The sequence below is a fragment of the Delphinapterus leucas genome, chromosome X (genome assembly GCF_059928025.1).
Source record: "Delphinapterus leucas isolate spDelLeu-1000000601 "Yukka" chromosome X, BTC_Dleu_Yukka2, whole genome shotgun sequence".
Lineage (NCBI taxonomy): Eukaryota > Metazoa > Chordata > Mammalia > Artiodactyla > Monodontidae > Delphinapterus > Delphinapterus leucas.
The window spans coordinates 26348432-26370017 of NC_143150.1; the positions used below are offsets into that span (position 1 = coordinate 26348432).

General features: G+C 38.9%; 1 protein-coding gene across 7 annotated transcripts in view; it reads right to left on the minus strand.

Moving 5' to 3' along the window:
* The window catches only part of STAG2 (STAG2 cohesin complex component), a 116266-nt gene that overhangs the window by 94415 nt on the left and 265 nt on the right, over positions 1–21586 (minus strand). For 2 of the 7 annotated variants that reach the window (XM_089904109.1, XM_089904107.1), the window contains exon 1: positions 20638–20809. The exons of 1 other annotated variant lie outside the window; for it this stretch is intronic. The gene's annotated coding sequence lies outside the window, so the exon portion shown is untranslated. Of the gene's footprint in view, positions 1–20637; positions 20811–21056; positions 21519–21586 lie in introns of those variants that run through there. 4 more of the 7 variants (XM_089904105.1, XM_089904106.1, XM_022561872.2 and 1 more) reach the window with 4 other exon arrangements.

The following is a 21586-nucleotide window of genomic DNA, read 5'->3' on the forward strand; positions in this document are numbered from 1 at the left end:
TAAATCACTTTTTCTCATTTTTCTTTCCAGGCTTTGTCCATATGTGCATGCCTGAATGTCTAGGTGTAAATTTTTCAAAACTATAACCACAGAATGGATGTAACTGTGCATAATTTTTCATCTCTATATGCATTTCTACCATTTCTGTAATATTCGTAATAACTACTACTAATAGTTTCATGAAATTCCACCACACGTGATGCACTATAACCTACTTATTTATTGTTAGACATTAAGATTGACCACAGTATTTCATTACAATAACTAATGCCGCTTCCTGTGTACATACTTTATGTTTAATTATTCCCTATCTTATCATTATTAGATCCAAGTAGATCAACATTTATTTTAGGGCTCTTGGTTAGAGATAAGGTGCATGCCTACAATTTTTTGCTATTTGTAAAGTGAGGAGATTTGCACCTGTACTTTGCGTGGTTCCTGCTTAAGGATTTTAAATGACAGATTTGGGCTTCCCTGGTGGCACAGTGGTTAAGAATCCGCCTGCCAGTGCAGGGGACACGGGTTCGAGCCCTGGTCTGAGAAGATCCCATATGCCATGGAGCAACTAAGCCCATGCACCACAACTACTGAGCCTGCACTCTAGAGCCCGCAAGGCACAACTACTAAGCCTGTGTGCCACAACTACTGAAACGCGCGTGCCTAGAGCCCGTGCTCTGCAACGAGAAGCCACCGCAATGAGAAGCCCGCGCACTGCAACGAAGAGTAGCCCCCGCTCGCTGCAACTAGAGAAAGCCCGCGCACAGCAACGAAGACCCAACGCAGCCAAAAATAAATAAAAATAAATGTATTTTAAAATATATTTTAAAAATAAATAAAATAAAATGACAGATTTATCAAGCACTTAGCTTAGTGCCTAGCACCCAATAAAAATCAACAGGTAATAGTAATAATATTGAAAACTTCATATCTACTAACATTTAAGATCATTAACAGCTGTTCGTATCAATTTGTATGAATGCTAAATAAAACAATGGTAACATTATCGAGCATATTCCATGTGTCAGGAACTTAACATACTATACTATCTTTGATTATTTCAAGGTAGGTAATATCCTGCCCATTTTATAGATGAGGAAACAAAGAAGTTAGGAAATTTCCACAATGTCACAGTTAATGAGGAAAGAAGTCATAGGATTCCAACTTAAATCTGCTAGGCTCTAAGGTTTATGTTCTTTCCACTATCTCAAGCTGCCTCAAAATACATTTAAATGTTTTTGGAAGCTATTCACCATTACAAACATAGATGTGAATCAGAAAAATATTAAGAAACCCAACTACCTTTGTTATCAGACAACCAGTTCATCCAGTAGCATACACATCTCCAAAATCAAAGACAGAGAAGACTAGAAACAATACAGATTCGATATGAGGAGAAGACCTGGGTTAGAATCCTGGCACATCAGCTTTGTAATGTTAAATTCATGTGTGTGTGTGTGTGTATACATATATATACATGTGTATATATATGTATGTATATATATAGTTTAGAATCTTTAAGGCTTCTTCCTGATCTAAAATTCTATGGTTCTAAAGAACACAGAACCAGAACACATAAGATGTATGTTCTAGTGTTTAATTTACTAATTCTAGTTGTGTGACCTTAGGCCGTGTTGTTTGGCTCCTCCAAAAGGGTAATTCCTCATTTGTAAAATAGCATGAATACCACAAGACCTCCCTCCCTAAAGGATTATTATGAGAACAAAGTGGAAGTGCTACGTAAACTCTACAATGCACTAAAACTACGATGGAATCATCACTAGTATTACATTTGACTAACACACGTAATGACCAGCACACTCAGAATTTGGTATTAGGTAATAGGTTCAACACAGGAGAACACAGTGAAAGCAAACATACCTCCCCCTCCATCAATCCCCCTACAAGGTGGTGGCAAAACGGCAATATAGTTTTCTAACTACTCTTTTCTCACCTGCTTCAGATTTCTTAACTTTTGCAACTTGTAAAAGAAACTTGTCTAAGTTTGAAAATACACCAAATGAGATGCTTAAGAGTAAAAGCTTGTCTTAACTTGTGAAGATAAAACTGATAAGAAAATATGCTAATAGTCATAGCTCACATAATGAGTTCAGACATAGTTACACACAGCAAAAAATCTACTTAATGATCTTTGGAGACTGGTGCCTTTTTAGCCTTACCTCTAATTTCTTGTATTCTATAGTAACACTGACAAGCCTCTCGGATCTTTTTCCCACTTCTCAAACTGCTTTAAAAAATAAAAAAACAAAAAGCTCTGAGACACTCTTAAGTTCAGAAGTTTAGTTACATTCACAAGTAGGACTGAATTTATTTCTGAATATTTCAATCATATCCAGCTATGTTAGTGAATAATTCATTCATTCAACAAGTATTTCTTAAGGACCTACTATATACCGGGCATTGTTAGAAAACAGCATTAAACAGTAAAGCCCCTGTTCCCATGGTGCTTAAATTCCAGTAGGGCGAAGACCACAAAGAAATAAGAAAATAGCAAGCAGTGGTAAAGCTACCATGAAAATAAAACAAGGTGATTGTGTTGAGAGGGGAGCAGGGATCCATTCACTACATTTAAACGTAATATAACACGCATGATCATTTTAACTAAAGCTATAATACATTTTATGTTCCTAACTAAATTCAGTCCTAATCCCCCCAAAAATGCTTGCAAATTATTCTATATTTCCACTTGCCCTGAACTTCTCTCCCAGGACCTGAACATTTTTTCACTACAAAGCTGCTAATGTATCTTTAATCACTCTAAAGTTAGATAGTCCAGAACATTCTCAGATATCTAAAGAAGAGTATCTTTTATCATTGGTTTCACAATGCCTTGACACTGACAAATTCTCAATAGGGGAAGTCTATGAACTTACTATCTGGAAGTAGTCTATGAACTGACTACTACATGGCACAACCATTAATGCCATCATGTAATTATTTTTTTTCAAAGAACAATGTCGAACAGCCAATTTCACTTTATCTACCCTGCTCATGACTAAGAATAATCATTACTATCAAGAAACAGGCTGAGGGCTTCCCTGGTGGCACAGTGGTTAAGAATCCACCTGCCAATGCAGGGGACACAGGTTCGAGCCCTGGCCCGGGAAGACCCCACCTGCCACGGAGCAACTAAGCCCGTGCGTCACAACTACTGAGCCTGCGCTCTAGAGCCCACGAGCCACAACTACTGAAGCCTGTGCACCTAGAGCCTGTGCTCCGCAACGAGAAGCCACCGCAATGAGAAGCCCGCACGCCGCAACAAATAGTAGCCCCTGCTCGCCACAACTAGAGAAAGCCCGCGTGCAGCAACAAAGACTCAACGCAGCCAAAAATAAATAAACTAATTAATTTTTTTAAAAAAGAAAGAAAAACAGGCTGAACTACTAATAAAAATTTAATTTCACTGTCGGCTTCATTGCTAAGAAGATTACACTGCAGTGAGAAAAAAAATCTGGGCTTTTCCCACTTGTTCTCTCATATTCTGTTTACAAAACACTTGAGCACAGCTCATCCACAAACTGTCCACTGAATGCAACTTAACACTACTGGGCTAGACAAGTGGATGGATAGATTATTGCAGGTTTCCTAAACAACTGCTGTTCGTAAACTGAAATGAACTAACACCATGAATGAGGTGAACAGACATTACAAAACAATACACAAATCCAAATAAAATTAGATACTTCTATTGAGACTTAATACTAAAAACCATCACTACCAGTAATTAACCAGAAAACTACTGTATACTCATAATTAAAAGGCCCTCAGGTTAAACTTAAGTGTTGGCTGTCACATTCAAAATACCTTGCTCAAAAATAAGGGGAAGGGCTTCCCTGGTGGCGCAGTGGTTGACAGTCCGCCTGCCAATGCAGGGGACACGGGTTCGTGCTCCGGTCCGGGAAGATCCCACATGCCGCGGAGCAGCTGGGCCCGTGAGCCATGGCCGCTGAGCCTGCGTGTCCGGAGCCTGTGCTCCGCAAGGGGAGAGGCCACACAGCGAGAGGCCCGCGTACCGCAAAAAAATAATACCACTAGCAAAACTGCTTAAAATAACATCTTCAGGACTTCCCTGGTGGCGCAGTGGTTGAGAGTCCGCCTGCCGATGCAGGGGACACAGGTTCGTGCCCCGGTCTGGGAAGATCCCACATGCCGCGGAGCGGCTGGGCCCGTGAGCCATGGCCGCTGAGCCTGCGCATCCAGAGCCTGTGCTCCGCAAGGGGAGAGGCCATACAGTGAGAGGCCCGCGTACCGCAAAAAAAAAAAAAAATAACATCATCTCCAAAGCAGGGATAATGTGGTTACCATACACGACAGCAACGGTGGGACTGTAAGGTAGGTACGACCCTACTGGAAAACAACACACCTTCAGTTACAAGGAGCTTCAAAAAGTTCATACTCAATGACAGCATGATCCCACTGCTAGACATAACTAGATAAGGAGAAAAGACAAAGTTACTCATAGAAGCTGTGCCTTCTCAAACAGAGGAGGAAAGAGACAAATGTACAGCAAGGAAAATAATTAGGTAGTTGATGGTATGGCACACACACAAAAAGACAAAAATGTGTAGAGCTAAACTGGTTCTGAGACCAAATTCCAATGTTGTGTTGCGGGCAGGGGTGAGGGGGTGGGGATATCTCATACAGCACCAAGTAATTCTCCAGACATCAGCTGGGAGTTCTACAATTCACCTCAGTTCTGACACTGTCTACCCAGAGACTGCATCGGATTCCACAGGTTTAAGGGTTCAGTCCTACAGGACTGCCCCAGCCCAACCCCACTTCAGAGGGCAGTCGCAAGTCCAGGTTGTTACCGGTACTTCTGACCAACTGGCTATAAATTAGAGGTTCTTAATGCGAATGAAAAACGTTGCATGCCATATCAGCAAACAAAGGATGCTATCTATGGCCATCAAGCCATCAGCCACTACCTGCTGCCCCGATGGTGAGCCCTGAGGGAAGTCAGGATGGAGACAAAGGGGCTTCCCCCTGCCAAACCCTTAGCCACAGCAGCCACCCTGCAACGGTGCACCCTGAGGGGACTGAGGACAGGAAAGAACAGGATACTGGCCCTAGATAGTTAAGGTGCCTATCAAAGGAAGGACTTCAATGAGCCCAGACTCTTGCATCTTCCCATACAAGTGCTAAATTCATTAACTTGAAATGTCTGGTTTTCTTTAACTAACAGTAATCTTTTGATGTTCTAACTACCTGTTTTCTGTTGCAAAACTCCTATTTATCCTGGCCCCTCCCTTACCTCTTTGGAGCAGTCCCTCAGAGCTATCTCAGAGGCTGTCTTGCGGGTTGAAGTCCTCAGAAATTCCTCCAAATAAAACATAATTCTCAACTTTTAGGTTGTGCATTTTTTTTGACACTAAGAACCCCTCCTTGGGTTCAATTAATTTGCTGTAGTGGCTCACAAAACTCAGAAACATTTTACTTAGTAGATCACCAGTTTATTGTAAAAGGAACTCAGGAACAGCCAGATGAAAGAGATACAGGGCAAGGTACCGGGAAAAGGCGAGAAAGCTTCCAAGCCCTCTTGGAGCTCGCCATTCTCCCCAAATTTCCATAAGTTCACCAAACCAGAAGCTCTCTGAACCCTTTCCTGTAGGGTTTTTATGGAGGCTTTGGGATTGATTAAATCATTGGCCACTGGTGATTGCATTCCATGACCCCAGAAGTGGGGGTGGGGTGGGGACTGAAAGTTCTAACCCTCTAACCACAGCTGGCTTCACTAGCAACCAACCAGTCCCCACCCTAAGGTGCTTTCTAAAAGTCACCTTATTGATATAACAAAAGATACCTCTATCACTCTGAACACTGAGGAAATCTGAAGGGTTTGGGGAGCTCTGTGCCAGAAATAGAGAAGACCAAATATATACTGCTTATAAACCACAACAGCACAATAGCCCTACGTCACATCAGAGTCAAAAATATATTCCAGATGCATTAAATTTTTAAATGTGTGGGGGGGGGGACAAAAAAGTTTCCATGTGGTGGTAGGTTGGCGAGTGAGGTGCTGCAGGGGATATCAGAATATGAAAAAGCATTTGATGTTTTGTATTCTTTTTACTTTAACAATATATACATTATTACGACCATATAAAATATACACATGGCACTCTGTACTTGCCCTTTTGTAACACTTACCATACTTAATTGTAACTGCTTATTTAATATCTTTTTTCCCTACTAGACTGTAAATTCTGAGGACAGGAACCAGGCCTGCCTTGTTCACTGATATCCCCAGTGCTTAGCACAGTGCCTGCCACTTATAGACACTCAAAATATTTGTGGAGCAATTCTACTTCTCGGTATACACACAGAAGAACTGAAACGAGAGACTCAAACAGATATTTGTATACCATGTCCATGGCAGCATTATTCACAACAGCCAAAAGGTGGAAGCAATCCAAGTGTCCATCACGGATGAATGAACAAAATGTGGTATATACAGAAATGGAATATTATATATCCTTAAAAGGGAAGAAAATTCTGACACATGCTACAACAAGGATGAACCTTGAAAATGTGCTAAGTAAAATAAGCCAGTCACAAAAGGATAAATATCTCTATGCTTCCTCCTACCTGAGGTACCTAGTCAAATACATAGGAACACGAAGCAGAACGCTGGTTACCAGGAACTGTTTGAGGGCAGAGGGGAGATAGGGAACTGTTTATTGGGTAGAGAGTTTTATTATGGAATGATGAAAAAGTTCTGGAGATAGATGGTGGTGATGTTTGGACCACTATGTGAATGTAACTAATGCCATTAAACTGTATACTTAAAACGGTAAAATTTTATATTTTACCAAAATTTTAAAAAATAAATAGTTTTGAAAAAAAATAGTTTTGGATTGAAGCAAGTAGAATTATAAGTAGTTTTTTAGACTGATAACAATAATTTCCCTTTGAAATATTATCCCAAGAAGCAGAAAAGTGAGAAAATTTTGTAAGATAGTCACGTCTGGCATTATTTCTACCCAAGATAGTTTTTCCACAAAATTTGAAGAAAAGTGAAGTGGTTGCCTACACACTTATCTCATATAAAAGAACAGAGGAAAAAAAGAAAAGGTTTTCCTTTTCAAAATAGACTCCAGCAAATCCAACCATAATTTTCACAGCTATTTTGAAGAGGACATCAAATTGCAGTATATTATCTAATACCACTCATATTTAAGTACAATCAATTCTTTGATTATCCACAGCTCCATACAAAGTAATTCCAGTAAAATTTTCATTGACTTTTCAGAATGCAATAAGCCAGATATGCCCTCCCCTTCTTGTCCCAGACCACTTCCCAGCTTAGTCTGGTAACCTGGGACCCAGGGTGGAAGAAGAACCCAACTCCCAAGAGATGCCACAAAGAAAACAATCTACATAAGGATAACCATTGATTATATCAGCTTTAAAGATGATTTCATCTTGACATAATTGAAACAACAGTTTTTATACTGTATACAATTTAAAATCATCTCACAGATGGGAGAACATGCCATCTGGATTCTTTTCAAATTTTAGATGCTTATGGATTTTATGCTACATTTTCCTAGATTTTCTCCTATATCCCTGACCAGTCTATCAATGTTCCTACTTCTTCCTCCTACCCAGTTAATAATAAGGTTTTCACTCCTGGCCTTCTACTCCTCCTTATTTATAACTTCTCCCCTCTAAAGACCAATGCACAGTATGCACAGGGATCCCTAAGGTCTATCTCCTACTCTTAGATCTGCTGAACTCCAGTTGCGCTAATATCAGCTTAAGATTGAAATATCTAAAAATACAATTTTGTCTTTCTCTCAAAAATCAGCTACCATTTAAGTGCAAGAGCATGGTTCAGTATTATCACTACCATGTTCCAACTACATACATTATTGCAACAAATTTTATGAGAAGCAGAAAGAAAGAGGTATGAATTCCAAGACATGAGAAAATAATGATTTTATGTGCTATCAAAATATTAAAACTAAAACAATTATTTAAAGTTTCAGTACATGGCAGTTTTCTTTTTTTTTTTACCATACATACATGTTTATGTACATATCATGGCAAAGCTAGGAATCTTCCTGTATGAAGCCAACTCCCTGCTTCACAGCTCCACACTGCACACATCACAAATACACTATAAATGGTCAATGAACAAATCTTTAGGCAAAATGAGGGGTTGAAAGTTAAGACAGTAAGAAGCTGGAAAGCAGACCTCTACTAAGAGATAAAAGGCTTCACAGAACCTAGAAGCTGACCTGAGGGCACATACTCCTCCCGGAATTCAAGGCAATTCATGAGAACAGACTTCTAAAAACTACAACATGAGACTGCACTGCCTCCCCACTCCCACCCCAAAACAGCCCCAAGCACAATCCTCATCACAACTCTGTTTCGGAAAATACCCATCTTGGTCCATTAAGATTAAATCAGTCTAATTCAGGATCAGCTTGCAAGTAAGCCTAGTGAGTCTCGGGATACCACGTAATGCATCCACTCAACAAATATTATACAACCTACTATGTCCCAACCACTGTTCTAGGTGCTGGGGTTAAGGCAATGAACAAGACAAATATTCTTGCCCTCAATGAGTTTACATTCTAAGGTGGGGAAAGAGATAACCCACATAAAACTATGTTTGATAATGAAAAGAGCCATGCAGAGAAATACAGTAAGCAGAAAAGGAAGTGTTGGGGGCAAAAGATATTTTACATGATATGGCCAAGGAATACTTCACTGAAAGGCTAATTACTTGAGTGAGCAAAATGTCCTGAAGAAATGAGCAACCGCACCAGACAGAGGGAACAGTAAATACAACTGCCGAGAGGTGAGAACATATTTGGGCAAATTACTAAATTTCTTTAGGCCTCAGTTTTCTGTAAAATGAGTACAATATCCCCTATACAATGTAAGATGTAAAAGTAGTATATTACATCAAGTATCTGACATACAGAATGTACTCAATAAATGAAAATATTACAGTTATCTGGGGGTCTATCATGCCAGCAAAACCCTAGGCATATTGTCTGGCATACAGAAAACACTCAGAAAAGTATTGTTATCTAATCCCCATAATAACATAAGGCATGCAGGATTACCCATTTTATAGCTAGGAAACCTGAGGATCAGAAAATTTCCCAATCCTCTGCTGACCTCTAAAATTCCTATTAGGATGAGCAAACATACTTCATGATTAAAGAGAACACTTAAAATAAATACACTGCCAAGATGAGGAAACCATTCATATTAATGTCAACAATCAGCAGTATGGTACTGTAGTGCTAAGAACATGGGACACTAATCAGATTGCCTGGGTTCACATCAAGTCTCCACCGCTTTCCTAGGTATGTGTCCTTGTGCAATTTTACCTTTTTGTTTTGCACCTGTTTCCTCACCCGTAAACAGAAAACAATAGCAGTACCTACCTCAGAGTTGCTGGGAGGATAAAATGGGTTTATTTTTGAAATCACTTCTATTTCAGTGCCTAGCATATGGAGTTATATAGTATTAGTAAAAGTATAAAAGTAAAAAAAAGGAAATCATCATCAAAACAGTTCTACTTTCCAAGGAGAATTTCAGAAATTGTACAGATAGTGGAGATGGAAAAGCAACAGAAGAGGGTGCTGGAGAAAAATGAAAATCAAAACAGAACAGAAGAACATAAAAGTAGCATCATGATGTTATCTGGATTTAGACCAATTTACCTCATCAGATTTTGCTCCCATTAGTATTACTGTCCTTTAGTAGGAACACTACTAGTGAGACATATGCCAACAATGCTTTGGATAACATTTTGTTTCATAGTTTATTTTATAAGAAGTTTAATTCCTTAAAATTAATTCAGATGTCACTTTACTAGGGATTAAAACAAATTCAATGTAATAAACTTTATCATCTTCCCCCACCCAACCCTCTTCTAGGTGTTATTTGATGCTTATTATAAAATACGAAACATATCACATCTAACTTCAGACTGAGAATAATTTATTCCCTATCAGCTCTTGGTAGAAAATAAGCCTTTCCCCTACCTAATTTCCAAAAGTTTTCTACTTTGAGAAGTCTAACTTCCTCAGTCTCATCAAGTTAGGATGCTTGCCCCCTCTTACTCTTCCCCCCCCCACCAAAAGTTATCACTACACAAGTCTATAAATATCCCACTGGAAGGCAATGTATCACTGTGTAAAGAAGTGTGCTGGAATTAGGCAGAACTGGATTCAAAAGTAGGCTCTGCCACTAACTAGCTGAGTGAACTTAAGCAAGTCACTTAACTATTTTGAACCTCAGTAAATGAAAATACCACCAATTACCTCACATGGTTGTTTTAAGAAATAAAAATTAAATGTTAGGGAGCCTTGCTGTGTAGTAGATCCTATAAATGATATCCTGTAGATACACAAAGTTTATCATTAATGCAAAGCCAACTAGAGGAAACTAATTGACTACTTCTCTTCCAACATACAGGTCTTGAAGATGAGATATTAATAATGTAATTATAATGTAGGGTTACTTTCCTAGAAAACCTAAGGTTTTAATTACCATTTCAGAATCTGCATGATACATATTACACAATGAGACAAGAATTCAAAATCAGATAAAAACGTAATCCCTTGTCTGAAAAAGGTAAACTAGTTATAAGACATAAGTTTGGATATTCACCAATATTGTACATATAAACATTACATATTTATACACACAAATAATTATCTCTCATGTTAGGTTTGCTATTTTTCTGCAGCAACCTGGATAACTGTTTCAGTCTAACTTCAAAGGTTTAGGAACTAATTCCCTACTAAACGATCTTTTCTAATATAATCCTGTATTGTCCAGATAATCCCTCTGAAATTTTTCAAGTATATTTAGAACACCCAAATATGAATGCAACCACTGAATATTCCTCAATGAATAGTAGCACTTTATGCATTGACATGTAACCAAAACTCAAAAAAGTACATATACTCAAACTGGAAAAATCCATTTGTCATTGACAAATTTGCTTTTCAAAAACATACCTTCAAGCTTCTACTTCCCTGCCAGCCATGGCTACCACCACTTCCTCAATTCTCCTGCCAGGAATAAAGTCTGAGGAATGTCTTTTGGCCTCAATGAGTGGTGGAAACAGGGAGGGACATAACCCAAAGGAAAAATATTATGGCTTTGCTAATATTTCCTACATTTTCTCTACTTCTTTAGCATAGAAGGGAAATTCTCAAAGGTTCATGTTCCCAACTATCTTTAATACTATTTCTTTAAATCACAAAAAAGGCCTTTTTTAGTAAGAGAATATTAAATGTGTTCTTTGTAGTAACATTCTAACCACCATAAAGTTTGCAAATTAGTTACAAGGCAGGAGATACATTGGTGAGTGTGGAAAAATTCTTGCTTTTGAAAAGAGAAAAACGTTAGAAACCCAAGAAAAGAGAGTATCATACATCCCAATCCTGAAATGGAAATACTACTTTAAATATACCAAACCTACACCATCATATATATGTAGAGAATGAATTTAATGAATATCATATACTGCTACAAAGACATTTCAAGCTAACACTCCAACAAAGAATCCAAAGTCAAAAAGCAAAACACAAGCATGGATAAATTTAAGTTCCTATTTAAACGCAAGCATTTACAACTTGAGGTAGAGAAAGACACACAAGAGTCCCATATAACAGAGTGATTGTTGATTGCCTCTTTTTCTTTTACACAGAAGCACAATATCACTTAGAAGGTCTCAACCTTTGGATAACAGTAACTGGTTACAGGGAATGATCATGGGCTTCTTTAACTTAGTTTATTAACAACCACCGAAGACTGAACTGAAGCATTGCAATGCTACATCAACAGTCCTTAATTGTTATTTTTCCCCAAAGCTTTTCAGAGTACTCCTTATTTTTAAATACTTGTCACTAATCTTAAATTAAGGACACTATCAAAACTGCATTGGGCTTCCCTGGTGGCGCAGTGGTTGAGAGTCCGCCTGCTGATGCAGGGGACGCAGGTTCGTGCCCCGGTCCGGGAAGATCCCGCGTGCCGCGGAGCGGCTGGGCCCGTGAGCCATGGTCGCTGAGCCTGCGCGTCCAGAGCCTGTGCTCTGCAACGGGAGAGGCCACAACAGTGAGAGGCCCGCGTACCGCAAAAAAAATAAAAAATAATAAAAAAACTGCATTGATGGCTATTGGTTTTAGCTTAGTATTCTTTAATATACAGTAATCCCAGTACATAATGTTTCCAAAATGGGTTAGTTTTAACCCTTTTGGGGTGATAAAACTCAACTGACAACATTGACTGAGGGCAGAGACTATGTAGTTTACCACTGTATATCCCATCCCTGAAGGCACTTTAAGTACCAGCAGAAAAAACGAATGAACTCTTTTGAAAACTTGAATAAATGCAGTTATACATTTTGTACATTAATTTCACAGGGTTCTCACACCTCCACCCTATCCATGGGCCCCATATTAAAACCCAGCAATAGATTTTTAAAAAAACCAACTGCATTAATTTCTATAATAAATCAAATCCACAAAATAACCTTTTGTTTACCAGTCATTATGCGGCCCACAAATTCCTTCCTCTGGTCAGATATGCAGTCCCCACCTTCCAACTTCACGATGGCTTTAATGAACTAAACAAATGACTTTAAGAATTGAATAGACCTACTTAATAGCCTCTCAGTTGTTTATAAGATAATGATGCCAACAAAACTTATAAAAGTGAACTAGCTAGCGGAAAAAAAAACAAATTCCTCAATGAAATATTAGAATAGCTAAGTATGAAGTCCTCTTAAGATCAGCTCTCTACTACTTACCCTCACTAAAAGAAAAAAGAGGGGAAAAAATCTTATTTTACAAAATAGTAAAATCTGTGATTATGCTGAAATCATTTCACCAAATGTTTGAATCATTTGGGGGGTGTGTGTGTACCACAAACAAACAGGCTGGGAATACAAAGCAGTTGCAAAAGTCACCAAAAATAAAAGACAACTATTAATTTTATGAAATGACACATCAATCTCCAAAAGACTTAATTTTCAAATTATGGTACAGAATCAGTTTAACTTCAAATAAGTCTCTAAACTAGACCTTTTTCTTTCTTTTCTAATACTACTTCTCCTTAGTCACAAAACTGTGTCTCTTTCAGCTTTCTTCTCAGAAGAAATTTTCCATCTAAGAGCCCCCATGAAATATCATACAATTCACATTTCCTCCTAAGAAACCCATAAAGGGAGTCTAAACAATGTAAGGAAAACAAATACAGATGTAAACAGTAAAAGTAGTTATCATGGAGTTTTCTGTTTTTATTTAGGAAGACCTCACTCAGAGAAGTTGCTTTTCAACATTAAGACATCATCACTTAAGTCTTAAGAGTCACTTGAAAAAAGCCAACTGGAAATTCTACTGGGTTTTTAAAAACACTGTATCTTGTCTTTTACTGTCGACCCCATACCAATAAAAACTCCTCCAAAGAGTAAAAACAAACTCTAAGAATATGGCAGTGTAAAGTAATTTAAATCACGTTCATGCCCAAAGAAATCTCCACAGGGGTTTCGAATCTCTTCCTACCACTTACTAACTGGGCAAGTTACTTGGCCTCCTATGCTTTGGTTTTCTCTTCTAAAAAAGGGGTGGGGGTTGTTAATTAGGGTCATCATACATCCTAGTTACTCTGGGACAGTCCTAGTTTATACTATTATCCTAGCATGCCATCCACTTAGTGCCCCCTTTCACTCTCAACAGTATCCTGGTTTGAACAAAAAATCATATGGTCATCCTACTTCAGAGGGTTATGAAGACTAAGTGAGCTAATACACATAAAGCATTTGTAATAGTGTCCGGCACACAGTAAGAGTACAGTTAGTGTTACCTATTGTTAATGTTAGTCACTGTCAAAGGCTTCTTATAAAAGGCTTTGAATAATATAATGAACAGAGCTCCTACAATATTCTTTTTTACAAATGAAATTATGCATTTAACTTCCCACATTCAATATTCAATTATTTAAAACAACTAAGTAGCACTAACTGCTTGAAATCAACACTGACCAATTTATCCCACAGAAATGGCAGTATCAGCAACTGCATTCACTTTTTATCAAACGTAAGTTTTAAGTAGAGGCTATATTAGGGTTACTGACAGGAAAGAAACCATGAAAAGTAAAACTTTGTTTGACATCAAACCAAGCCCCTTAATATTCTAGCAACCTTTCTCAACCAGGGTTCCTCATGTTATTAACCACAGAACTCAGAAAATGATTTGAGTGACAATTTCCTGAATTCTCCCAAGAACAGTACATAGCTAGTATCTTTCTAGATGCACTGGAGAGAAACTAGTTTATTATATACAATGGATGCCTTGGGGCATAATTCTGTGGTAGAACACCAGTGGTATTCTTCTTGGACTACAAAGGGGAAAATATGGATGAAAAGACTCAATATTGACTCTGGGTAGAAGACAGTATCACCTGGAAAAAATATTTCCTACAGAATAAAGCTTAAGGAAATGATTAACATAAAATATATAAATTTGACTCATGGCTGTGAAAAGCACTAATATTTTTGGTTTTACCCCATTTCCACTAATTTATCTTAGGCCAGCTACACGATATCTAGCATTCCTTCAGATTAGAAAAGTTCTAGTTATAGTTTATGAAAAGCAGGAAGGAGAAAGAGGAAAAGCAAAGAAAGCTGAGACCAAGATTCTGATCACTAATGAACCAAATAATCCAGGGCAGCAATATTAACTATTACCTGATAAAAAATAAGAACAAGAAATTTTAATTAAGTGAAAAGATGAACTAGAATAGAAAGTAGAAACAGATAAGGTACTAACACTTAGAAGAAAATATTTTTAAGGTACCATTAAATAACAAAAAAACCCCTACAGAACCAATCAGAGCAGTGAATTATAAGAGTCACCTAAATTCTCTTTTCAAATCACTCGATAAACATGCTGAATGATTGGGGAACTATTCTCAGACACATTTAGCTCCATTCTATATAGAGCTTAAATGACAAAAGAAAAAAAAATCAGTGAAACCACTCTATCTACCATAGTATGACCCCCCAAAAATTAAGAATACAATTCAACATATTATCCCATCTAAAACAAAAAAATATATATATTATTCCACAAACTTTTGTATAATGAGCATACTCAAACCTAAAGCTCAGATTTATTTCAACTATTTCAACTATTAGTATAAAACACAATTAGACCGTTCATCAGGCAGCAACTCATCTAACCCTACATTAAAAATCTGCATTAACCCTGTACTATACGTGAAAAAAATCTTCATTTTGTAACACTGAAAAGATACATGCTTTCAGTGATAGATAACCCAAGACCTAACACAGTTAAGAGAAGCTACTGAGTTTAACAAAAAAGTACAAAGGTTTTGAGGCCAGACTAATATGGGTGTGAATTCAGACTGTCAATTATTATCATGTGACAAGTCATTTATTCTCTGAGAGCCTCAATTTCCCCATCTGTAAAATGACAACCATCTATCTTGTAAGGTAGCAGAGAAGTTTAAACAATACATGTTAAAACACACAGTGTACAGTTATTGGCATTTAAAAGTCACTCAAATGGCAACTAAATTAAGAGTTTCTTAGAATATCTCAGGATTCAACAAGTTATAGGTCAAATCCCATTACAACAAATGTTATTCATGCAAAAGTGTAAATAGGACCTGCTTTTTCCCCCCTAACAACATTCAACAGAATTTAAACAATATATATATATATTTATTGCGATCACAAGCTGTTTATATTTACCAGTGTTTGGGTGTTCCTGAAGAATTTAAAGGGATACAGTAGGGAGCCAATCGCAAAGATTGAACAATATATTTTTATAAAGGAATTTTACCTTTGAGGTGTACATTAGATTATCCAGAGTTTACAGAAATCACTCTAGTTTGTCTCATCAAGCCTAGTCGTGTATTTTCCAATTAAAATAAAAAAGAACAGATCATCAACATTATTCACCCTCCCCTCATCTGGAGGAGGGGATGGGGCTTAAAACAATTTCAATAATCTCTAGACTAGACCAACCATATGTAAAGATTTGTTTTCTTCTGGCTAGTAGCAAAGATAGAACCATAGCAAGCATACATTAAAAATACAGTTCAGAAAAAAAAATACAGTTCAGGTAGCAGATTACCATAGCTGCTAAAGAGATGTAGTTTTTTTTTTAAATGCACATATACAAAAATTAAGACTCCACCAAGCAACACCACTCACACTGACAAAATATAAAATTTGGTTAAATTAAATACAAAGCAGGCAACTCAGGAGACTGAAAAATATCAAGCTGACAATTTTGTTTTCTCATGTATCTTTGGCAAAGAGAACACGCAATAACCACCACTCATGATATCCAGAGATATTAGAAAATTATTATACAGGAGCAGTACTGAACCACAAATTAAAAGTCCTAAATATGTATCAAATATAGAAATTACACAAATAAAATACATGTAAAGAACTCTTAAAATAATCTGTATCTTTAAAGTTTCTTCTTTGCTCTCTGATAATTAACGGTGTTTCAATATATACTGACACCCATAGATAACTGGGACTATCCCTTGCCTTTGCTATGCTCCCCAACTCCCAAAATAGGTATAGGATAGTGCTCCACTACACAGTAAACTGTTGTGTTCAAGTCTTCGAATAATCTAATAGCGAAGTCAAAGTACTAACACAAGACCAGTGTTTTTTTAACATGTGAGACAAAAAAGTCACATTAAAGATATGAACCTTATCCCATTGAGGTGTAATAGATCATTGTGTCCATCTAATGTAAATTTTAAGCTCGAAAGTTAACTTGCAGCATCAAAAACTGAAGTCTTCCATCTATTATAAAGAACCCAAAGAAGAATATGCCATTCACTGTTTACTCCCTTCCCACACATAATTGTGGGTGGCATCAGTTAAACATGCAGAGTATTAAGCATTACTCAACTGTCCAAGGTGTATATTCACATCTAACCCTATATTCCCAAAGGGTAGTTTGAGCCTGCCTGTCCCCCACCCCAACCCACCCATTTTAATTCACAGGTTCTCAGGAGACCACCAACGTCATTAAGGTTCAAAAAGAAAACAATGAAAAAATAATGTATAATTTAATTTCATTAAAATCTTGAGTACTTGGGCTTTAAAAAAAAAAAACCTAACTAAATAGACTTCAAAGTTACCAAACTCATAGTTTGTTGCTTTAGTAGTTTAGCTCTTGCCTCACAATAAAATAAATCTGAAGTCACAATCCTCAACATTTAAGATTATTCGCATTTAAGAGTTCAAAATACATAATCTGTCTTCTCTTAACATCCTTCTAAAGCTAAAGTGATGAATACGAAATATACAAACAGACTAATATTAACAATTACGAAATGTCTGTCCCCAGCCTAGGGTGGAATTTTTGCTTTAATAATGATTAGGGATCACACTTCGCCAAATACAGAAGTTAAATATCCATTATTTTCGGTTCCCTTTAAAACTTTGACGTATGTTCAAAAATACATCTTATAGGGTGAAAAAACCTGCCACTGAACAACATAAAATTGCAGAAAATAAGGCACTTAACTTCAAATGATCTACAAATTCTTTGTAGGAGCAATTTACAAATACACTAATTAAGGAGACTGAAGGTTTTAATGGCAATGCATTTTTACTTTACTGTTGATGGGTAATGGTCAGATGTTCTTAATATAAAACATTAAAATATTTTACATATCAACCTTTAACTATTTATGGCATCAGATGGTTAAAAGTGGGGGGAGGGGAGCTTTAACTCATTTTGTATGTAAACATTCATTTTCAGATCAATTTTTTAAAAAACCACCCCACCCCTTAGGATGCTATAGTTATTTCAGTGGGAAAGAACAGGTAAGAAGTAGATTTCTTTTCCAATCCTCTTCTCTACCCATTCATTAAACACCAAATACTGAAACTGAATTCAACTTCTACCTCGATCTTCTTACCAGGAATGCTCCCTAGGGCACCCGAATCCCTTCCACTGTCATTTATTCCAACTGCCAAAGCCCCTCCTATTAATAGTAAATCCCTTTCATACTGACTCACTGGAACTCCAACTTAATGAAATAGACACCAAGCAGAATTTACAAAATTTGCTAATGGAATTTTCCTATTTTCAAAGGATTAAAAAAGAAACTAAAAGTAGAGCACGTTCAGACTAAGTTACAAACATTTAAAGTTCAACCAATTTATAACCATTTATCTTGCTTATTCTATACTGGTTCAATTTAAATATTTTTTGAGTTTGTAAGTCAGACATTGTGTAATTACTTATACACAAGGCCAAGTTTCCCAGGCAAATAATATGTAAATACAAACTTAAGTCATTACACCAAAATTGCAAGACAATCTGAATTTTTTTCTTCCAAATTTTTTCTGTTTAAGTATGGAAACATTCAAGTACACGCTAAAGTAGAGAGAATAGTACAATGAGCTCTCCTGTACTCATCACCCAGCTACAATCATCAACTCAAGGCCACTTTTGTTTCATCTCTACCTCCCACCTCTCCCCCAATTATCTTCAGAAAAGAATTAAAAGGAAGACACTGTGCTCAGTATGTACAGAGAAAAATCCAAAGATAAAAAAGTATCAAAGACTAGCAAGAAGTCAAGAATCTAACAATGTAACTGTACGGCCACCCTATACAATTACTTGTTAGGTGGTAAATTTTTTTTAAGAATTCGGATTTTTTTTAAAAAAGGGAAATACCCATCTTTAAGAATCTGATAAGGCCAATAAGATCCCAAGGACATATTTAAAGTTACGTCTAAAAGGGTAAAGAAGAATGTGATGAAAATGAACTTAAACATTTACAATTAGCTTGCATTCACGTAGCACCTTGGCTCAAAACTAAAAAAAAAAGACTATTTAACATAATGTGTCATAAAATTACAGTTCAAGCACTTGAAAGACCGCTGAACACTTATGCCTTAACTGGTCCTTCTGATTCCTAATTATAGATTGATATCAATGTAGGAAAAAAAACAGGCATTTTAACGTAAGTGGTTTAAAATGTTCAAAATTACCCCACCGTTCACTGGGAAATATATGAAATCAAGTCTAAACTACCTGAATTGTATGTCATTAAAGAGAAATGTATCCACTTTCCAGGCCGATTTTTTTTAATAAGTTCACATATACCCTTAAACGCAACGCGCTAGGCTACAGATAGAATTAGGAGACCGCCTCCTGCTTTTGCTCCTAACCAATACGCAGAGAGAGAAGGTTGGCAGGAAAGTGCTGCGAGGACAGTAACAAACACCAGCAGCTCCCGAGCAGGCCCTGCTAGAGCCAGGAATGACGCACTTCGGTAACCCGACTCTTTCTCCCCTCCACCCCCGCCCCCAGCAGCGGTGCTGACACCGCCAACAGCCCGGAGTAGGAAAAAAGACAACAGAAAAAAGGCAGAGGTTGGACCGCACCAGGTTTCATCAAGAAACCTCGATTATTCCTCTTTCGACACTAACCACTAGGACTAAACAGGAAAAGAAGCTTCGTGCTTAAGCAAGTCCCATCATGGTGGTTTAAGAGTCACTAAATTAAGCTGATAATGAGCCCAATCCACAGAGACAAATACAGGGTGTGGCTGCCGTGAAATACGGCGGTCCGTGGGAGAAAAGGGGTATGGAATTTACACTCCAGTGTGAGGGGAAGATGAGGCTCTACGGTGGGGGGGGGAGGGCGGCCCGCGCATTTTAAGGAACCATTTCAAACCAACACGAGCTCTTCGTTTACTTAAATCTAATCCTACACATCAAAAGTTTCTAATAGATATATCACGTAAACTGTAAATAACCATTTAATCAAATACCATGACCCTCAATTAACAAGCTACATCCAAGAGAAAGGGGGGGGGCGGTAGGCAACAACATATAAAACATTTCTAGGCCACGGAAGAGAAAGTCTCACAAACCAGATGAAACTACTAATGCAATATTAAAAATTAAAGCTGAACACTGCAGCACGAAAAATCACACGATAAAACCCATTACACTTCATGATTAAAAATAAAATGGCATATACACCAAGGGGGAGCGGAAACTAAATGTCGAAAGTACAGCGGTTTATAAAAAAAACTAAAGGCAAAACAAGACATTCTCGCGACGGGGGAAAAAAAGGGCAGAAATCAACAATACGTTTACGAATGTAGGCCAGAAGAAAATGAGAACGGGGCTCAAAGTTTTGCGGAACTACTTGATGCTGTTTCCCACACCTTCTCTCTCCCATGGCCCATCCGACCCTTTCCGTCCTAAAATCGCCGTCCACAGATCACCGGGTACGTGAGAGAAGAAAAAAGAAAGTCGACCCCAAGCAAGAATAAAAGTGTGGAGGGAAAAAGCAGAAGCTGCCTACCTGGGGCAAGGATCAGCTCAGTTCGTGCCTTGAGAAAGACAGTGCGGGTGGGGGTGGGAACGAAAAGCAGCACTAAAACTAAAACAAAAGTGGCGCCAAAACCCCCCAACAAACAGCCTTCCACTCCCGCCCTTCCCCCCTCCTCCCATGCCAGGCAGGCAGGGCCCCCTTCGGGGCAAGGTCTGCACGCGGGGGCCAACACCGCCAGACCCCAACCAATTCAGAAAATTGTTGCCCGAAGAAAACTGACCGAAGTCGGGCCTCGGAAGGGATGGAGAGATCGATGCCAATCGCTTTCCCCGGCAGTTCCCCCACCACGCGCTGGAGATGATGGGGCGGGGGAGAAGCAGAGGGGCCCGTCACATGAATGTTGTTCCCTCTCTAGGAAGGGAGGAAGAGAGGGAGGGAGAGGAGGGAGGGAGGAAAGGAAGGAGGGGAAGGGAGAAGGGAGGGGGCACGAGGGAGGGGTGTGATCAGAGTAGATTTTCCCTCGCCTCCCTCGGTCCGAGGCCCAAATATACACAAGCGAGCCTCCTCGCCTCCCCTCCCCCCTAGGTTCCCAGCACCACCATTTTGCTCTCTTCCTTCCCCTCGCCGCGATGCCGCGCTCTCCCCCACCCCAACCGCGGCCGCCCGGCCTTCCCCACTACGGCTCGCACCCCACCCCACCTCCAGTTCGGGCTCTCCCAGGCTTAAGAGCCTGCCGGAGAAAAGGCACCTAAATCTAACACTACACCGAGAAGCAGAGCCTCCATCTTGCGCTGCTCCGCGTTCTCCATTTTGGGCCACCCATGGGGGGGGTCTCCGTAGAGGCCCCGAGGGAGAGTGGGGCGAGGGAAGGAAGAGAAAACCTTCAGCGAGGGTAGTCGAAAAGAAGAGTCCTGCGGTAGAAAGCCACTCTAGGAGTAGGAGGTAGGGAGGAAGGGGGGCTGGAAGTTCTTGGTAGTGCTGAGGGAGCCACTTGGGGGAAGAGGGGAGAAAGAAGGGCTGGGGGTTACGCGGGGACGAGGAGGCTTCTCCCCGCCTTCACTTGACCGCCCGCTCCACGGCGGGCCCCGCTGGAGGCAAAGGAAGAAGAGAGGAAATTAAACGGCAAGAGTGCCCAGTGTCTTTCCCTCCCAACTCCTCTCTCGCGCCCTGTTTCAACCACACGCGCCTCACGGTGGGCCCCGCGCCCTCCGGGTGCCCCTCCAAACTTC